This window comes from Falco punctatus (assembly GCF_963210335.1).
Source record: "Falco punctatus genome assembly, chromosome: 8".
NCBI lineage: Eukaryota > Metazoa > Chordata > Aves > Falconiformes > Falconidae > Falco > Falco punctatus.
Window position 1 is genome coordinate 46,581,366 of NC_137588.1, and position 14,782 is coordinate 46,596,147.

Below are 14,782 nucleotides of genomic sequence, written 5' to 3' on the forward strand. Positions count from 1 at the left end.
CTTGCTGTGAGAAGTCCCCATGGCCAGTGCATCCCTTCTGAGGAGGCCCGATAGTCAAACCGCTGAAGAAGGGTCCGCCTTTCTTTATGACCACCTTCAGGTTTGTTGAAAGAAATCTTGGGAAGCCATCCTAGCCTTTGCCAAGCCTTGCTGAACACAGACTCCTGGAGGGGCTGGATTCCCTGCAGGAGCTGTTGAGGAGGTTTTGGATGGACAGGTACTTCAGAGGGACCTCCAAAAAGGGAGCTCTCTTTGGGAATTGTTGGAGGTGGTACATCTTCAAAAGAAGTCTAGGAGGTCTGAAAGCAAATTCATACTGCTGTTTCTTTGGCAACATAATTTTGTTGAATGTGGCTGTTCCTACTTACTGTAATACTTTTAGAGAAAACTTTTCCCAATTTATGCCTTTGTCATCAGAAACATTTTTGCATGGGTGGGCTAAAAGGACCCCTGTGAAGAAGCGTGTATACACCTACACTGTATATGCAGTATATATGCATATGTAAAATAACTTGCCCACATGCATGGAATAATTTTACACAGATTGAAAAAACTGCTTTTAAAGGAAGTCTGATTGCATTTATTTTGTGTGTATTTTCAAAATTCTTAATTTCATGCTAGAGAAGTGTTTGTAGGAGCTTCACATACAAATACCTTACACCTGCTTAAGTTAAGTGTTTTTGGAAAATGAGATGTGTGTTCTGTGGTGTGGATGAGTAGTTGTGGCAAACAGTTGTAGTAGCTACTCATGAGTTTACTGCTTTTCATGTAGTTAAGTTTATACCTCAGCTGTGTAACTAAGTCTGTAAGTTTTAGCTTGTTCGTGTAGTGATCCCATGCATGAGAGCAAATACCAGTCAGCAAATACTGATCTGCCACAGCAACTCGCTCCAAGGAAGACCTGAATCTGTGGAAAAACCTATCCAAATGACACATGTTCTGTGGGGCCAAAGAATTCCTTGTATTCACACACAGTATTTTGTCTTTTGTTGTGGCGAGGACCTGCCTTTCATTGTGCTATTGAAACATCATCAAAGCCTGGGAATCCGAGGGACATTCCAGTGGAAACCTTTGTAAGGCTGCAGCGGAGAAAATGAAATTCAAAGCAGGTCTGTGGACTTGGCATCTTTGGTAATAACAATACAAGATGTGCTGAAAGCCTGTCTGGGCAGACGGGAACCGGAGTTGTGCTGCTGCGGAAAGGAGCGGGCCTGCCCTCGTGGTTTACCCAGCCTGAACAGAGGCAAATGGTACTGAAAGTTGTAGGATACTCCAGGAAGTGACTGCTCACTATTTCAGCAAAACTCTCCCTCTAGTAGGAATACCCTGTTTAAAATGGTTTCAAGAAAGATAAATATTTGTGTGTGTTATCTTCAAGTATGGGGGTAAACACAGTTGTTCTATGCAAATATTGGTTTGACCTCAGATTTTTTCATTAACAGCAGCATGTAAGGCTGATTACATGGCTTGGAAAGCAGCTGCCAGCTCTTGTGGGCATCTGGAGTTTGTTGTGTGGGCTCCTGTCAGTAGTGTATGTCTCACCTCTCAGGCTGGGAGGAGCTCAAAACTTGCTCTTACTCCTCTGGCAGGGAATAAGCATCCCATCTGCTTGAGAGGAAATCTTACTGTAATTCAGCGTAGTCAAGGAGATCAACAGCATTATGAAAATGTAAATGTTATTAGTTTACGCACCTGTTCCTGCAGGCCTAAGGCAAATCTGGTGCTCCGTCATGCTAAATATGTGCACGCAGTAATATGGGATGTGACCTACCTGTGCCAGCTCAGTGCTGTAGCTGGGCAAGGCAAAGAGCAGAGAAGCAGAGGCACTAGGCTTGCCTGTGGTCGTGCTGCACAGCAGTAGCAAGAGTTTGTAACTTTTGCACTATCCTGAAGGTAATTAAATGTAATCTGGCAGAACATCGAGGTGCTGCGTGACATTGTGTATTGCTTTGGAACATCTGCATGTGAATGATTCATCCGGCTGCAGGAACAGGGGGATCCAGGTGCTTTACATTGTGCTGAGCAGTGGAGACCTGTGTGTGACTGGGGCGAGCAGCCTGGGTCCTGGGCTGGGAGCAGGCACGGAGTGAGCTGAACAGCCTGGAGCTGCCGTCCTTGCCTCTGAGCTCTGCCTTAGGCTTTTCCTCTGTTGGCAGCTGATCAGTGGCTGGTGTGTGTGTGCAGGTAAGGGGCACAGATCATAACAGATCCCCCATGTTTTCCAGTAGTGATTAATCCTGGAGCAGGAGCAGCTGGGCAACCTGGGAGGGTAACGCAGAGAAACCAGAATAGGTCGGTGCTCCAAAGCGACTTCAGTGGCACGGATTTCAGTGCATCCTTTTGCATAGAAAATAACCAGATTGTTACTCAGGTTTCCATTTTTAATAAGCAGCTCCATGTTGCGATCCGTTACTTTAATAAAACTGGAGTAACAGGGTTTCACAGTAATGATAATGCTGACCAGGGTTTGCTGACCACATTTCTGGCTTTAAGATTACTGCTAAGCAATCAGCTTTGCATGCAGAGTGCTTGCACAGATCATAGTTAAGAAGGCAAGCTCTGTGTTTTTACACAATACCCTTTGCTTTGCCATGGTAAAAGGACAGATACCCTTTACAATATTTGTGAGGCATAAGCTGTTGTCCATATTTCTATGCCCCATACTTTTAATTTTTGTAAAGAAAGGGGCAGGGAGAACAGATGAAGGTTCACTGCTGCTTCAAATGATGGCAGCAGGCAACCGGCCAAGAATTTAGTACACGCAGAATCCGTACTTCGTGGAAGAAGCTGTATTGTACACATATACCTTCTGCTTTGAGTGGATGGAGAGACCAGCTGAGGCAACTCTGGCAACATTGAAGTTACCCACTTGTCAGAATACATTACATATCTATTTTTTTGTGCAGTGTCTGAAGCCTTAAGATCTGACACAGCGTTGCAAAAAGGGCATGTATTTTTAATGCTGTATAAATCTGTGTATGACTGTGGTGTTGTGATCACACAGCTCTTTGGGAGTGCCATCTGTTGGCACCGTGTCTGTAACCCACAGCTGTTTGTGCACCAAGGCAGGGCATCTGTGCATAATGGGAAGGCACGATTGCCTTCACCACGCTGAGCCAGGTTTTTACATCAGTTCCAGCAGTTTGTGCTCCTATGAAAGCTGGTGAAAATGCTGGTTACAAAGCTATGTTAAAGCTGGCATGGTGAGGGGAAAAGGGTATTGACCCTCATTTTGTCTTTGGTTTTACACCAGGGTAATTGCTGTGATTTTAATGGATGGTGCTTCTCATTGATGGCAGCTGCGTAACCTGGTGTAGAGCAGCACCTGTAGCAGTCACTGTGGCTTGTCCTGTGCAGCATTTGCTTCCTTTTCTGCATAACATAATTCTATTTCTTTTAAGTGAGTCTTAAATGTAGAAAATATATTCAAAGCTGTGTCTACATGAGGAGTAAACTTGCATCATGTGTATCAGCATATGCCTCCTGTGCTGCAGGTAAGCACGGAGGGGCAGGGTGAAGAGCGGTGGGAAGGCAGCGATCACAACAGCCAGTCTGAAATGGAATACGGGAGCTGCTGTGCTGGGTTTCTAATTTATTCTTCCCACGTTTCTAAGGGCCAACAGACCAGTGATGTAAAACTGGTAAGTGGGGCTTTTTGTTAAAGTACAAATATATGGCAGAAAATATTATTAAATAATACTTCTGCCTGTTGCCCCCTGATAATCAGATGTTCAGTTTTAACAGAAACTATGACCCTATAAACATTGGTACGAACCTATATACCTGCTTCCCTTTCTCTCAGAGCTGATTTTTGAGCATTTCCAGTGTCTTAATGGGGACGTACATTTGCAGGGTATCTCCAGAACATGATGGAAAGGCAGTTGTCTCAAGGAAACACAAAGTTATTTAAAACTTATCTCAGAATAAGTAAAAAAACTATTGGCCTCGGTTTTTCATAGCTAGCGGTGTTTTGGCCATGCATTTAAGAGCAGATGGTCTAAAGTTCCTAGGTATGCATCTCTAGCCTTTTTTTTCCAACTGCAGTATGTTTTTAGGGTTCAGGTGTCACAGTGAACCCTTTTTCAGTTCTGTCTTCAGCTTTTACATGCCAATTCCCATAGTTCTTGGAGAAAAGGGTTGTATAACCTATAGAGTTAGCTTGGCTGTAATAAAGCTGTCTATCCAGCTTCTGAAACAGCACTGGGAATGTCTAAGCACAGCCACATCTTATTCCATGAAATTTCTGGCCTGTTCTAGCTTGGTTTTGTTTAGAATATCTGCTGGGACGGGATGTGCTGACTGGTATCAGTCAATGTCCACATGATTTTTATTCTGGTTTTTAGGGCAAAGGGAAATGCTGCACACAGTGTGTGAGGATTACATAAGGCACTCTGCAGAAATAAAACACTTGATTGTGGACTGGGTTATAAGTCTTATGGTCTAGGAGATGTGCTAGTGGCTGTGATAAAGAGAGTGACAGTGGAAGAGACTCTGCTGAAGCCTACTGCACCCGGGAGGGAATCCCAGCTCCCACGCTGCTCAGCTGTTATCATCAGACTGCAGTTTTAATTAATTTCCATGCAGGTTCAGTGTCTAGGTTGATATGCTAAGGTTGTGGCATTATAGCCAGTGTCTGAAATCCATTGCAGACTGGTGCAAGTTTTCCTAGCGTTCTTATTTGCAACCAGCACCCATCACTGTGGGGCAGCAGCCAACAGGGTTGGTTCAACTGGTGTCTTGTCCAAGCACGATGAACACTCAGTAAGTTTTAAAACTGGAGAGTTTCAAAAGCAGAATGAGATGTGTTTCCCCCCAGGCAAAATACCTGCTTGTATGATGCCCTGAAAGAGATCACCCCCTAGTACTTGAAACTGGGGCTATAACCCAGTGTCTGCAGACAGAAGGGGCCAGATTTGACAGCGTCAGCACTAGGAGTTGGGTTAACCCATGGAGAATGACAATCTGCCCGGAATTAATTCAGCTTAAGTTTTTTCCCCTGGATTTTTATAGTAATGCCAGCAGAATGTTGCAGCATTTGGACAGTCATAAAACAGAAACAGTACAGCTTGAAAAATACTTTAGCCTGCTACTGAGATTAAAGCAAGCCCTAGATAGCTATATAACTGTCAGACAAATCAAAGTGTGGCATGGTGTGCTGCACGGGAAGATAGACTGGGGCTGTTTAACAAACTCCAAATACTGCCTCACAGTTTCCAGTGTGGTTGCACAGGACCCTTCAGGAGGTAAGACGGATAACGACCAGATGTCTGAGAGCGATGAAGATGTACTGTCCGGTGAGCTCCTCGCCGACATGGATTATGACTCTTCACAGGGATCCACAGGCTCGTCTCTTCACTTTGGCGATAAAGACAGGAAAAACACTGAGGTGCAAATGAGAAATATAAACTGAGTGTTATTGATTGGGAAAACGCAGTCCCTGTGCTGCATGAGTCATGTAATCCACAATGCTTTTCAAGCTTAATTTGAGAGAAGCAGAGGTGCATGGAGGATGGCTTCAATTTCCAAGCAGTGCTTTTTGACCACTCATGCTTTTGAAAAGTAAAAATAATATCTTGGCTCAGAAATGACTGCAAAGCAGAGGTATTCTGCTTTTGGCTCGTTGCCTGCTCACCCTCTTGAAGTGGAGCTTATGTATTGTGATGGAAACATAACAGCTTACTCTGCCAAGGAACAGGTCATTCCTATTGGAGCCTGTGAACGAGGAGTTATTGCTGCAAGTAGAAAAGTTGAACCAAATGGAATCAAAGAGGATGAATTCTGGATAAATTTGTGATTTGGGGTTACACCTGAATTTCTTTTAATAGAAAAAAGCTTTTGACTTACTTTTGGGAGGTTGCTGTCCTGGTGAAAGCATCCTGAAAATGCTACTTAAAGAAGAGATTAAGCTTTATTTTTGAGGCCAATGCGCTTCTTCAGAGGTTCTTGCTAGTGCTTTAACCATGAACCTTTATACTCTGAGCATATTCTCCCACAAGACTTACCTTCCACTGGTGTAAAACATTCGACTTTAATAAATTTGTTCCTAACTTACTCTCATAGAAGTAAGATTGCACTGAAGTTCACAAACCAGACTTAAGCTTGGCTATGGCCCCAGAATATTGTAACAATAGTTTAGAAAATCACCACTTTTACTGTAGTTCGTTCAGGTTCTTTGTCAAATTATAGCTCAGACAACTTACATCCTTATTCATTGTATCTTCAGTTCCATGTGAACAGGTCATAGCACACATCCTGTGGCTCTCTGATGTCTTAGGACATATGGACAGGTTGCGTATCACTTGCTTAAACTTCATGCGTAAGATGACAGCTGGAGAACCGAGGTTACCAAGTTTTGCACAGTTCAAAATGCACTTTAGAGCGTTGCAAACATCCCTTTCAGAAAGGTGGAAAAACTGGGTGAACGTCATCAAGTGATAGAGCATCTACTGTATACCAGGGAGGAAGCTGCTCCAGCAGCTTGGTAGTGGAAGCAATAATTGCAACAATCACGGTTGGTTTTTGACTATTCAGTTTTATTTGTGAAGTATGGATCAGATTGGTGATGGAAGTCAGTTGGCTTTTTTAGGGCTATAACTACCCATTGTCTGACTCTGTATACTCTGATTCACAGCTCCAAAAGGGTGCATTGGCCGCCTTGTGTGAATGCCTTACATGCTTTGGTACCTATCAATATGTGACACATGCTGGAAACGAGGACTGTAGGTGTCCCTGCTGTGAGTCTGTGTAAATGTCAAAGCTCTGTTACATTTCATAGAAAATGAAATAAATCTGCTGATACTGGATAAGCTGTGCATTTTATAAACCACTAATTTTTTTTATTAGAACTACAAGTTTAATGAGTTTGTATTCAGATGCTGCTGAGAGCAAAGGAGGTTTTAGTTTTAAGGCTTATAACAATTAGTTCTGATGGCAGTGTGTTTGTACCAGGGAAAAAGACCTACAATCACTGCTTTTAGTCCCAATATAGAAGATAGACTTCTCTCAGCCTGTATCTAAAAATACAAGGGTACCAGGAATTAAGTTGCAGGGTGAGGGAGGTAAAGTGTGTAAATATGTGGAAAAGCAAAAAACAAGTGGGGAAAAGGTGACATATTAGCTAGTGAACCAATTAATCTGTTAGTAAAGATATAAAGCTTAGCAAAAGAACTAGAAGGAGACAGGAATGAAAGGGATTTATACATAGAGAAGCTGGAAGTAGAAGTAATTCTAAGAATAACTGCAGAAATATTCAGTGAGGGGAATTTTATTGGAGAAAATGAGAACATTTATGTAACGGGATGATTATTTCTCTTGAGGGAACAAAGATCAAGCATTAAAAACAAGCACGCTGACTAATGCTCTGTCCTGCATACTGAGGTTTTGGTAGGTTGCAGTTGGAGCCTGTGTATTTTCCATACCCTCACAGCGGCAGAAGAGCTGTGCAATCCGCAGTGAGCCGCAGCATCTCGTATCAATGGGAAGAGGAGGCGAGGCCAGAAAGCGAAGGCAGTGGTTTGGTTTCCTTTCGTCAGAGCCTGGCTAGAGCAAGACAGGCTTGGTTGTAGCTCTGGTGTAAGGTATCTCTCTTTGTCCGTGTTCAGCTCTTGCCTCAAAGCCATAATGCTCCTCTGTTGACTTTCGTGGAGCCAGGGTTCACCTTAAGAACCCAGGGCATGACCCTGAAGGCCTGTGCGGGGGGAGAGGGCAGGCAGGGTGCTAAGGGTCTCTGCTGAGACCTTGCAGCTCCTCCAGGGAATGCTTCAGCCGCTGGCTTTGTGACACTAGTACAGAAGGATTTCTGGATTACTTCAGTAAAACAGTCAAAGTACCTGTAGTAGGGAAAGATGCCTGAGATACCTTGGTATATGGGGCTGTGCTGTGTAGCCCTAATGCCAGCTCAGGAATTACTTACTCCTTCCTACATAGCAGGGAATATGGATACCATCAGGGAAAGACTATTAGCAAAACAGACTATTGATTTTATATGGTACAACTACTTGTATGATTTTCAGTACCTTTTGGTTTGTGTAAAGGAAAGATGTTATGTGTGTGTGTTGAATTATCAGCGTGAGCCTTTGAGGACTGCTGCGCTGCTTCGCTTTGGGAGGAGGAACCTTCCCCGAGAGGGGTCCGAACCTCGGCATGGCCCTGGTGGCGCTTGCTGAGTGTTTTTCAGTAGCACTGAGGCAATGATGCTGGGTGATATCAGAGTTACCTCTGCTGAAATCCAAGGAGTTACTCTGCAGTTGACAGTGAGATTTAAGCCCGTTAAAGCCAAGTGGTGGTTCAGTTGTAATTGGGGGATATTTAGTGAGACCTGCAGCAGGTTGGGCTGTGGGATTGGTAACTGTGCACAAGTACTTTGAAGCATGAAGGGGAGGGGAAGGTAATAGAAAATGTGAGCCTGGCTAATACATACAGGGCAAGTTCTGCTTGTTATCCTCAAGAAATGAGAAGCCATGAGAACGTATCTTTGAGCGAGGACTATAGATTTCAGTCCTGTCTAGGTATATAAATAGGTATAAAAAAGGAATGCCACAAGCTTTATTGAAGGGCAATGATTTGGGGAATCTACTTTTAAAAAAACATATGAAGTGCTATAAAACTTGCTTTGTTTCAAGAGAGCGCTATGGAAGTAGAACAAGATTCACAAGTAATTAATCTCAAGCTATAGACTGGTGTGTAGGTCTCCACAGCAAGGACGTTAGTATCTGTTAAATTCTCCAAATTGGCTTAAGCATTCCAGAGAAAGGATGTAATTCTCTGTTGTATAGGGAAGGAATTCACCCTTCCACCAGTTTTTCTGCTTCCCAGTGACTTGAGAAACACTAATATCAAGTCAACCTTTCCTCCTGCCCCCCCTTAGTAATCAGGTTCAGATTAGTAGTGACTGAAGCACTGTCTAGCCAGAGGATTTTGGTGTGATGGATCAGAAAGGGCTGGTTGCCATCAGGTCGGTGGGTGCTGAATGTCCAACCCAGCTGGCAGCTCGCTCACCATCCTTACAGGGATTGGAATTGAAGTTCACACAGTGGCTTTCGGGTTTGTGGAGCATTATTTGCTTCTTACCGAGGCAAAACTTGTAAGCTGCATGTATTTACAAGTAAGTAGAAACGCATTACTATGCTGAGTAATATTTTTTTGAATCTATCATGAACCTTTTTTCGCTTGTAATAACCAGGGTGCTACCAGGCTTCACTAGGTTTCGGGAAGATGTTAGCTTGTTTTGACCAAGTATCTGTTGGAAGATAAAGCAGGAAAAGTGGTTGTGTCTGTATCAAAGCGGAGTGAGGAATGGAGAGAAGTACCTGGAGGAGGTTGTAAAAGAGTCACAAAATGAGTGGAATAACAGATTTCAAACCTGTCCTTTACCTGGCCTCACGTTCAGCCCCTTAGATGGTCAGCGGTGCCATCTTGTGTTAAGTGGGTGGTATTTTTGGGAAAAGATGGATACAGATGCTTAAACCCTCTGGGAAAAGGGTGTTGGAAGAGCCCTTGAAAACTCCTGGTACGAAGTTGGAAGAGCAGTGAATCCTGTAAGTCTCTGAGACAGAAAGACAGAGGATGACCTGTTGTCACAACAAAACCAAAAAAATCTTTGTAGTTCAGACACTACTTGTGCACAAGAAAGTTTAGTGGTAGATTTTCCATTTAAATTGAGGATTTTTCCATCCTGTGCCATGGTTTAACCCCAGCTGGCAGCCAAGCACCACACAGCCACTTGCTCACTCCCCATCACCCAGAGGGATGGGGAGGAGGATCGGAAAGGAATGTAAAACTTGAGGCTTGAGATGAGAATGATTTAATAGGTAAAGCAAAAGCCATGCATGCAAACAAAGCAAAGCAGGGAATTCATTCCCCACTCCCCACGGGCAGGCAGGTGTTCGGCCATCCCCAGGGCAGGCGGGCTCCATCACGTGTAACGGGTACTCGGGAAAACAAACGCCATAATGCCACATGTCCCCTCCTTCCTCCTTCTTCCCCCAGTTTATATACTCAGCATGACGTCATATGGCATGGAATACCTCTGGCTAGTTTGGGTCACCTGTCCTGGCTGTGTCCCCTCCCAATTTCCCGTGCCCCCCAGCGCTTTCACTGGCAGGGCCCAAGGAACTGAGAAGTCCTTGACTCAGTATAAACATCACCCAGCAACAAGTAAAAACATCAGTGTGCTGTCAACATTGTTTCTCACACGAAACCCAAAACACAGCACTGCACCAGCTAGGACGAAAATTAACCTACCCGAGCTGAAACCAGGACATGTGTTACAAATAGCAACAGTACATGTGATGAATGCCTGTGGGCTTACCTGAAAATAATCCTGTAGTGGTGGTTTTGCTGATGCATCTTCTTCCAGTGCTTGACAGAGAAGCAGAAAAAACCCTGATGAGAGCAGAGCAGTCCCTGCACTTTCCCACTGTCTTGCACTATGGACGCTCCTGCAGTGTGTACAGTGCTGCTTCTAGGGCTGAAGCTGACTGCGAGGTTATGGCTGTTTGCTCCATTGCACAAGGACTGGTGCGGTTGCTGGTATGCTTAACCATAATCATGTTAGAGCCTTGCCAGAGCAGCCTGGGCAGTGAGCAGGATCCTAATCTTTCTGTGTCCTTTATTTCAGATTCCTGAGACCTTTTTTCCAAGGTGCTGGTATAGCTGCAACTTGCAGATTTCATTGCTGTTGAATTTGTGTGTCCTCAGCAATGGGACTTTGTTTACCTAGTCCTTATAGAAGTCAGGCTGCTAATTTGCATCCATGCAGTGCTCAGACCAGCTCATGGCAAGGGAAATCCTGTACTTTCTTGGAGAGTTATAAATTCTGCATGCCAGTGTAACACTTCCCTGCTTTACACCCATAACATAGTGCTCCTTTAAAAAATTTTTTTGCATGCATTCTTTATTGAAATATTTATACTTGTTTATCTCCCCTGCACGAGCCCCCACAGCTACTTTGCACTCAGAGGTCTGTCTGATGGTGGTGTCCCTTTGCCTAGCAGCTGCCCTCTTCAGGCTCACCCGTACGTGGGGTGACCTGTGCAGATTGTCTTGGTATGGATGATACATGACCTGACTCCGTGCACTCGGCAAATCTGTCGGTGATTCTGTGATGACCTTGCACGGCACCTGGCGAGGTGGGAAGGGGACATTCCGGGGTCCCAGGAGGGGGCTGGTAGGAGGTGGTGCACGCGCAGCCCACGTGTTTGCTGCTCACACCACCCTGCAAACAGACAACAGAAATTAAGTCACCAAATCTTTCCTCCGTCCCGCCCCTGGAAAAGATCATTTTGTATCTGAAAGCTGCCAGAATGTCTTTGTGTCCTCCAGAAAAATCTCATTTCCAGTAACTGGTGGGGCAGGTTATTGCCAGACCTGTGTCTGGGTGCTGCCAGTACTGAAAGCGGAGCAGCATGACACAGAAAACAAATGGAGAGCTGTGGTGATAAAGACATTCTTGGTTGTATTTGCAGCACCGCGTTCTTCATGCTGTACTTTTTATGACCCTGATTTGGTGAGAAAAACTGTAATTTGGTAGTGTGTTTATTACTGAAAATGGTCCTTTACTAACTTAGCAGTACCCGTAGTAGTGTCTAGGGTCCCAGCTGGACTGCAAGCTCTGCCCTGGAAGGACCAGAAAGCCAGTCCCCACTCCAAGGGTTGAACTGGACAGCTAGCAAGATGGTGGCACTACCCATCGCTGTTTCAGAGGTGATGAGCTGAGGTATAAAGGTGGGGCTGAGATCTTTGTAACCAGCAGGTGAAACTTGTCAGAATTTCTCATCCTTGCTTTCCAGGTTAGTAATTCACTTCTGACCTGCAGGAGTAGAAAATAATTTCTCCTGCACCCACCTCACTGACTCAGTTTCTTTGGCCACCCCACCCTTGTCCTACCAGGTGCCCACCAGAAACTTCCCACAGCTTTCTTCAATTTCTAGAGAATTATAAATGAGTCATCCAAAATTTTTAGATTTTTGGTTTTCTAGCACAAAGGCTGATATTCAAGGAAAGCTAACACACAGGGGGAAATGCAATTGAAAAGAAATGTGGATTTTCTATTATGGGAAAATCTTTAGCGGAAGTTGCTTGAGCAACAAAAGCTGTTTTGAGATATTTGAGTTTTTAATAACAAGACAATTTTCGGTGGAACCAGAGTGCTTTTTTTGTTGTTGTTTTTGGGTTTTTTTGTTGTTGTTGTAGCTGTTGACCAAATTAGAAATACTTAGCTGGAAATTTTTAAATTAGGTCAATCTGTAATTGGTGTTAGGGGTCTTTTGACCTCAAACGGAGATTCAAAGCTGACAGCTGGTTCTTTAATAACGTTCAGCCTGGCAGCTTCCCCAAGGCAAACCACCTCGGCCAGGCTTCAGCTGGTGAGGTTTCTGCACTGAGGGCTGGCTTCAGGCAGATCAATTCATGCGTGAATGTCTGTGCACTGAAGCCTGACTTCAGCACCTGAAGAACTTTGTGGAATAAAACCTGGGGGAACACATCTGACCTTCACATAGCTAAGCCAGTCGCTGGGAAATCTGGAAAACATAGGGCCCTGCAGATGACTAGGGGTTTTTGGTTAAGTGGTGTTCTGGCAACAAATGTTTATAACTGTACAGGGAAGGCAGCTTAGGCCATAGAAGAAGTGGAAAAATCCCTAAAAGATGCTAGAGGATCTATGGGATTGACATTTCTGAGTGAGGAGGATAATACTGTATGCAGAAGTTTCTCTAGATACAAATACCATGTCAGAAAACAAATACACTGGTACGACCAGCCTCCTCGGGAGACCGGCAGAATGGGACACAGACAACCAGTAAAAACAAGTAAAGAGGTAATTAAACCAAATAACGTTGTAATAACGGAGGAGTGCTTCTGCTACCTTATAAATGGTGGGCTTCTGTCAATGACTGTTTTTGGAGAAGAAGAGGGATTTACTGCTAGCCAAGCAACTGTACCCATTTGTTCTCCCCAGATCATAGATGTGAAAAGTTTTATTTGCTATGGCATGTTTAATGTAATTCAGTGTTAATTTTGAGGTGCATGAAAGTAAATATTGCCAGTGTAATGGATCCACTAAGAGGCACTGTCATATTGTAGACACACAGACCTTTTCTTTGCATAAAATCACAGAACATCTTCCTCCAGTCTCCTTGGCAGATGCTGGAGGCACACCCATTGGCAGGGTGGTCTACAGTTAACTTCTGCCCATGCACCTGGAGGCACTAAACAAAAGCATTAGTAGAACTAAAGCACTGGGTTTCCAGTTTACGCATAGTTCAGTTTCTACCTCATGCCCCCGATGAGCTCTTCAAGAAAGAGTAATTCCAGTTCAGTGCTATTTATCCCTCCCTTTTGGAGCAGCGTGGCAAACCTCCAGCTTTCCCCTGCTGTCCCCGGAGGGATCTGCTCTCCCTGGGCTGGGTGCCAGGTGCTGGCTGGGGGCCCAACCGTGATTAGGGTATCGCTGCAGCAGCATCTCTTCCCAAACACAAACACACCTCTGGGGAATGCCCCATTCAGCTGCAATAGCCACAGCAGAGATGGTATTTGAGTAACGTCACTTTGGCTGCTGGCCATTTCAGCATATGATTTATTATTTTCTGTACGAATCTGCCTTTAAAGCTTCTCATATAGTTTTACGGATGATATCATTCAGTGTTAAGTACTTACAAGATCCATTTCAACCTTTGAATGTATGCAGAGATACAGTCTTGGCAAATATAATACTCGGGTATTCTGTTTATTGGTAAGGATGTGCAGCTTAACTCTTCCTTTTTTTTGGGTGGCAAAAGTAGAATTTGAAGTTGTTATTGTGTGTTCACCTTGTCTGTGTGTATCAGGGAGTGGTGATCCAGCTCTTTTTATGTTTTACCATACAATGTAGGCGATTCCAAGTACTGTGGAAGTATAAATGGATGAGTATTGGAGACCCATGCCTGGACGGTACACAGGGAAGCCACCCTTCCCTCGAACGGGTGGGCACCTGGTAGGACAAGGGTGGGGTGGCCAAAGAAACTGAGTCAGTGAGGTGGGCGCAGGAGAAATGATTTTCCACTCCTGCAGGTCAGAAGTGAACTACTAACCTGGAAAGCAAGGATGAGAAATTCTGACAAAAAAGATGCCTTGGAGCCTTTTGGGATTACTCCCAGGGGATGTAGTTTGGATCTCCTCCCCAGCTTAGGGCTGTGCTGAGCTGTGCCGGGTGATGCATTAAGACATCCTATAACTCTCACTGATGATTGTTGGTGCAGAGAAGGTCAAATATGCCAACCTGGCAATGGAATTATTCCTATGTCAGCACGTCTTCCTCTCTTTTAATACCTTGGCATTTGAGCACAAGTTTTATTTTCACTTGAATGTGGTGGTTGCGGCGGTTGAAAGTCTTGGAGCTGAAGAGGTTTGTGTGTGTGCTTACCTCCACCTTCCCTGCCAGGCCTGTGGGTAGGGGTGGTGGCAGTGGATCTCGCCGCTGCGCGTGCTGTCGTGATGATGAGCCCACGTTCCTCGGGGTGCCATGGGAGTGAGGTCAGGGGGAATGGGGAGCAAGGTGGCACCTGAGCACACTTGCTCTGCTGTGTAGCAGTCTGGTGTCTCTTCATGTCAATGTGCATCTTCCAGTGACAACGTGCATCTGCCCTTGGCACTAGATGGAAGAAAAAACGATTCCTCAGCCTAGTGTAGCATGGGAAGAGAAACCTGTAAAGCATGTTGCAGAACCTAATCTTGCACCTTGCAGGGTGCCCTTTGTACCCCATTTTGCCTATAGAAAGGATTCCTTGGTCACAGTTCTTTACTG

General features: G+C 44.6%; 1 protein-coding gene across 1 annotated transcript in view; it reads left to right on the forward strand.

Moving 5' to 3' along the window:
- LOC308068795 (uncharacterized protein) overlaps positions 1–14,782 on the forward strand; it is a 185,376-nt gene continuing 170,594 nt past the window's right edge. Inside the window, exon 1 of the transcript XR_013930128.1 lies at positions 1–14,782. This exon is cut by the window's right edge and continues 23,012 nt beyond it. The gene's annotated coding sequence lies outside the window, so the exon portion shown is untranslated.